This window comes from Rhinopithecus roxellana, chromosome 1 (assembly GCF_007565055.1).
Source record: "Rhinopithecus roxellana isolate Shanxi Qingling chromosome 1, ASM756505v1, whole genome shotgun sequence".
Lineage (NCBI taxonomy): Eukaryota > Metazoa > Chordata > Mammalia > Primates > Cercopithecidae > Rhinopithecus > Rhinopithecus roxellana.
Window position 1 is genome coordinate 178,972,326 of NC_044549.1, and position 6,828 is coordinate 178,979,153.

The 6,828-nt window shown below is 39.5% G+C and overlaps 1 pseudogene; it reads left to right on the forward strand.

The window, feature by feature from the left end:
* The first annotated feature begins 2,149 nt into the window (after nt 1–2,149).
* Nucleotides 2,150–2,940, forward strand: LOC104675793 (annotated as a pseudogene).
* Nucleotides 2,941–6,828: the final 3,888 nt, after the last annotated feature.

Sequence of the window (6,828 nt, forward strand, 5' to 3'; positions counted from 1 at the left end):
CTGTAAATCACTGAGTAATCAAAGCAAAAGTTATTCTGCAGGGCCCTGCAGAAAGCTTTCAGAAGAAGAAAAGTCAGGTCAACTCTCTGTGCCTGAAAAAACACAAAGCTGTCAAGTCTTGAAACGGAGGAGACTCATCTTGGTATTTCTAATGGCATTCAGTAGTTGCAGTGGCTGCTGTCTTCCTTTGGGAATTGGGAGGAGGGGCTGTTGCTGGATGTTCTTGTACAAGGAGGAAGATAACTTGAACATGATTTCTTCTCTTCAGTGCATCCTGCAAAATTGAATTGTGATGATAAAGATCAGGCAATTGTGCAGAAGCACTGAACTCTTTATGAAATAATAGCCCAAGTGCTGAACTCTAATCTTGTTTCTCTCTTTGTTAGAAAAAGGGAGGGGTGGCACTTGTGCTATCACCTAACTATGCACAGGCAGGACAATGGAGTAATAGTTATTCTATGCCTTGTGACCAAAGCTCTCGTTGATGCAGGGAGTCAGCTAGGCAACCAATCCAATATGGAGGAGCTGAGATGTCCATTTGTACCAGAGGAGAGAAAATCCTTAGGACCAAAGGAGGGTTAAGAGAAGTGGGGAAGGGGTAAGGAATTGGCTGAATGTGGAGATAAAATTCAACAAAACAACAGATAAACTCCAACTCTTACCCCCAAAAAAATTAGGAAGGGGAAAAAAACCTAGAATGAAGTTTGAGTGAGCAACCCTAAAAGCTGTTGATATCCCAGTATCCTGCAGAAAGTAAACTACATGAATTTGGATAGCAGAGATAATCTAGTTGATATAGGAAATTCTGGATAAAACATATTTTTTGTGGACTTAGAACTGAATTGTGTCATAGTCATCAACTACAAAGAAGATTCTAGACCACACATAAGGGCTGCAGAGAGTTCTCACAGTGGTTCTAACAGCTAACACATGCTGGGCTGGTTATAAGTGGATTTTTCCCACTGATAATATCTGTTTTCTTTCCTGAATGTCATAACTGAGGCCTTGTTAGCCCCTTCTTCTCATGGAACAGAGAGCACATAGCCTATCTTGAGTCTTGGAAATGCCAACAGGGATAAGGGATAAGGGATACAAACACATATTATTTTTGAGTAATCATTGAGTATTGACACATTTAGATTAGTATGACATTCTAATAACTACACCATTAAGTTCAAAAAGGAAGATACATTTCTACTTTAGTGTTACTCATAGACAAATTCAAAACTGTCATAAGGGATGTGGTCCCGGAAACCCAAATCATACCGGCTCATCTATGGTGGCAGGCAGTAAACACATTTTTTTTTTTTTTTTTTTTAAAGATTACCTATTAGCATCAATGTTGTAAGCATGGTTGATTCCCTCCCTGGACTGGTCACTTCTTTATCTGAAATGCAAGGCATGATTTCTCCCAAGGTTTAGCTGAAAGTAGTTCATATAATGATTCTGGATGGTTTATGTGCAGGCATGCAAATACAATGAAAACAACATGAGGTCATTAATAACTGTAGACACTGGCAGGTGACAGATGTGAAATGAATGAGCTCCTGAGCATTTCTTTACTTAATCTTTAAAAACTGAGTTTTCAGGCCAGGCCTGGTGGCTCAAGCCTGTAATCCCAGCACTTTGGGAGGCTGAAACAGGTGGATTGCTTGAGGCCAGGAGTCTGAGACCAGCCCGGCCAACCTAGCAAAGCCCCGTCTCTACTAAAAATACAAAAGTTAGCCGGGCGTGGTGGTGCATGCCTGTAGTCCCAGCTACTCAGGAGGCTGAGGCAAGAGAATTGGTTGAACCTGGGAGGCAGAGGTTGCAGTGAGCCGAGATTGCCCCACTGCACTCCAGCCTGGGCAATGGATTGAGACTCTCCCTCCAAAAACCAAAGAAGAACAACAAAGCAAAACAGAAACCTGAGTTTTGAATTTGTCTATGAGTAACACTAAAGTAGAAATGTATCTTCCTTTTTGAACTTAATGGTGTAGTTATTAGAATGTCATACTAATCTAAATGTGTCAATACTCAATGATTACTCAAAAATAATATGTGTTTGTATAACTTTGGAGTTTTTTTTACTTCATTAAATATTTTAAAGTTTAAAGAGATGTCAAATGTTCAAAATGTCGATGTCGAGAGCCTGCGGCACTGGGAGCTTGGCCTGCGCTGCGCCGCGATGTCCGAGGAGTCAGCCAGGAGCCTGCGGAAGGGAAGCACGCCCCCGGGGCTGGTCCCAGAGGGCCAGATCCGAGTCTACAAGCATGAGGTTCTGCCCGTTTGCTGAGAGGACGCATCTGGTCCTGAAGGCCAAGGGAATCAGGCATGAAGTCATCAATATCAACCTTAAAAATAAGCCTGAGTGGCTCTTTAAGAAAAATCCCTTTAGTTTGATGCCAGTTCTGGAAAACAGTCAGGGTCAGCTGATCTACTAGTCCGCGATCACCTGTGAGTACCTGGATGACGCATACTCAGGGAAGAAGCTGTTGCTGGATGACCGGTATGAGAAAACTTGCCAGAAGATGGTCTTTAAGTTGTTTTGTAAGGCGCCATCTTTGGTAGGAAGGTTCCTTAGAAGCCGAAATAAGGAAGACGGTGCTGGCCTGAAAGAAGCATTGTGTAAAGAATTTAGCAAGCTAGAGGAGGTTCTGGTTAATAAGAAGACAGCCTTCTTTGGTGACAATTCCGTCTCTATGATTGATCACGTCAGCTGGCCCTGGTTTGAACGGCTGGAAGCAATGAAGTTAAATGAGTGTGTAGACCACACTCCAGAACTTAAACTGTGGATGGCAGCCATGAGAGAAGATCCCACAGTCTCAGCCCCGCTCACTGGTGTGAAGGACTGGCAAGGTTTCATAGAGCTCTACTTACAGCCCGGAGACCTGTGACTATGGGCTCGGAAGGGGGCAGGAGTCAGTAATAAAGCTATGTCTGATGTTTTCCTTCACTTAGAGAAAAAAAAAAAAAGTCCGTATCAAAACTCTAATAAAACCTTAGAGAAGAGATCAAATAGTACACAGACTACAAAGGACTAGTAACAAGGAAGATAGGCAACCCTGAAGAAAAAAATGACTGCAAAAGAGATGAAGAGTGAACATAAATCTCTCTGAAATTTTACCATATTAACCAGATAGCCTTTGCTGCCCACGTTAATATACTAATATACTCTGCTTTCTGCAGGGTTATGGGACATTAACAGCTTTTTAACATTACTCATCCAAATTTGATTTTAGGTCTTTTTTCCTTTCTAAATCCCTTTTAGGTGATAGCTAGAGTCTATCTATAAATAAATAAGTAAAATGAATTGGAATAATCAACAAGAAGTAATTAACATAGATGTAATTAATGTTAGAAAATCGTCCAAACAGGGAAGGCTTCAATAAATTTGGTTTCTTTTCTTACAGTACCTTATAATTCTATTTAATATAAATACCTCTTTCATATTCAGAATAGAACAGTGTTTCATTGCTTTGGCCTTTTCATGACAATTAACAAATTATGGGAAAAAACCCACATTTTAGGTTATATATTTTAAAATTTTTCTGTTATGATGTTTTGATATCTTAAAAACCCTATCTAGCTAGGGAGAGACAGCCCCTTTCAGGGTTAGCCAATTCTCAGAGGCAGCAAAAGACTCAGCCAGGAGCATGCATACCTTTGACATGCAAACTAACCAATCCAGAGTCTTACCTCCACTATCTGACTCATACACCCAAGAGACAATATTCCTCTGCCTTAATCATCCCAGTGCCAGGTACCAGGCAACTAGTAATATAGGAGTTAGAAAAAACTATTTAGCCGGAGAGTGAGGGTACAAGAGTTCTCGGTAAGACTTTTCTTTTAATAAAAAGCAGCCCCCAAACCGTTTGTTTTCTAACAAAGAGCAGCCTGTAAAATCAAGCTGCAGGCAAGCTAATGGGTACGTGTATTCTAGTTAGTTGCTTGGTTGTCACCCATTGACTTGTGAATAACAGAGACTTACTATGACATCGATTTCACTTTATTTTTACCTTATTTTTCTCTTAAAAACATTTGTTCCTTAGTTTTTCATGGCAATTTTCCATACAAAAGCTTTGTATGGAAAGCTTTTATCATTGGTTTTTCAGGGAATCCAACCTTATTTTATCTTTGAAAATATCCTGAAGTGCCAAATAAACCAAGAATCTGAAGTGGGGGAAGACTCCAGCCCCAGCAATACCTGTGACTACTAATGAAAAAGACTTGACCAGCTGAAACTGCCTGAGATTTCTCACATAATGTCATCATTACGTGGATGTGCTTCAGTGCTCTGAAATAACGGCACTTTAGTCTTAAGTCCACCTGCCACCATCTGAAAAGGGGGAAAGAAAGTCAAAGATACAAAATACTGAAGAAAGGTGAGGGTACTGCTTCATTATCCATACAATACGGTTTTATTTCAATGCTACAGTATAATTCTTTTTCCTTCTGGTACTAAGAGTTATTTAGTGTTATGCATTCAAAATTTTACTTCATGACTTACCATGAGAGAATCTCATTTTACTTAAAAATTTTAGTTTTTGGTCGGGCGCAGTGACTCACGCCTATAATCCCAGCATTTTGGGAGGCTGAGGCAGGCGGATTGCCTGATGTCAGGAATTCAAGACCAGCCTGGCCAACATGGTGAAACCTCGTCTCTACTAAAAATACAAAAATTAGCCAGGCATAGTGGTGCGTGCTTGTAATCCCAAATACTTGGGAGGTTGAGGCAGGAGAATCCTTTGAACCCAGGAGGCGGGGGTTGCAGTGAGCCAGGATTGTGCCACTGCACTCCAACCTGGGAGACAGAGTGAGACTCTGCCTCAAAAAAAATTTTTTTAAAAATTAGTTTTTGTGAAACTGTTTTCTCTGTAAATAATCGGTTTCCTTACTCATTCTGAAATGCGTCTATTGTCTATAATAGCAACTCAGTGATGTCCTGTTGTTCTGCAGAGGAAAATGCATATAGAGCAGCAGCCAGGACAGATCAGTTAAAAGCTAAATAGGAAACATCCTGAGAATTGTAATGGGTCAGAAATGGGGTAATTAGATATTATTATATATATATGTCTATCTTGTGTTTACTTGATGCCTCTGTAACAGTCTGCACAATTGACATATTCCTTCTAAAACAAAAAACAAACAAAAATTTTCTTCCTTTTATTCTGGAACACAGTAACTCACTTATCCCATCCTATTGCAATTAATGGGTCTCTGTCTTTCTTTTAAATTTGCTTCTCATTCTCTAAATTTCTTCTGGCTATATCTATGTTCTTTGCCAGCATTTAAATCCTGGCTCTGCTGTATACAAACTATGCAAACTAGGTCATATGCTTAACCTCAGTGAGCCTCAGTTGCCCCATCTATAAAATGGGGCTAATAGTAGCACTCACTTCTTTATGTTGTAATGATTAAACTAACACAAGTAAAGTACAATCCTAGGCAGTGCTGGGCCTATCATAGGCTCCTCATATTTTCTTCTTTCTATCTGTTATCACCCTCAGAGACTTCATCTCCATCATAGGTTTAGCAGTCACTGCATTTGAATGATGCCCAAGTTGACATATGCAATCTTGATATGCCCACCTGGGCTCCACTCTTGCATCTTCAACTCATGGTAGGCATTTCTCTCTGACAGTTCAGCTTCTCCTAAACATCAGTGCATCCGAAATCAATCTTATCATCTTATGCTCCCTGAAAAGAAAAGACCAAAAAATGGTTGGCAGTTTTTACAAAAACTTAAACATAGAGTTACTATATGACCCAGCAATTCCAATCACAGGTATATACCCTGTGGATATATTAATACATTTACATAAATATGAAAACATATGTCCACAGTAAAACTTATACCTGAATATTCATAGCTGCATTATTCCTAATAGCCCAAAAATGGAAACAACCCAAATGTTAATCAACTGAGAAATGAATACATAAATAAAAATAAAATGTATATCTATACAGTGGAAAGATAGCCAAATAAAGGAATGGAATACTGAAACATGCTACAACATGGATGAACCCTGAAAACCTGCTAAGTGAAAGAAGCTAGACACAAAGTCCAATAATTATATAATTCAATTTGTATGAACCATCCAGAATAGGCAAATCCATAGAGACAGCAAATAGATTAGTGGGTACCAGGGAAAAGGGAGGTGGAGGAATCAGGACATGACAGTTAATGGGTACAGGGTTTTTTTGGGTGGTGCTGGAAACATTCTGGAGTTACTGCTGATAGCTGCACAACATTGTGAATATACTAAAAACCACCAAAATGTGCACTTTAAAAAGGTTAAAATGGTAAATTTTGTTATATGGATTTAATCTCAATTTTTAAAAAAGAAGAAAAAAGCAACTGCTGCAGACAGCAGAGTGATACTTGCCCATGGAAGTGGGAGGAAGTGGAGCCAGAGCTGCAGGAGGGGATCTCTGATCTCCAGGAAACCAAGATATTCACTAACAGCACCAGAGCAAGGCCCCAGGGGGATATCACTATGCTCACTTCTAAGAAGCAATCAGAATTTGACTCCCAAGGCACAGCCAAATGGGTCATTATGCAGCTTTGTTGAAATATCTGCAATTCTAGACCTAAAAACTAGAAAAGAGGATAGAGATTGGAGGGTGAAAATAGCCAAAGGAAGGACTTGAAGTGGAAAAGAAGTTCCTCAGGGGGCAAATTTATTATATTCTCTATTGTTAGATTGAACTGCAGGGGCAATAAATCATATGCCCATTTAATATTTTCAGTATATTTTCTGTTTGTCATTCTTTCTCCTTGGTATTTCTTCTTTAATCAACTTTTGACCAACAAGGCAAATAGACTTTATAAGATTTTACAAGTAA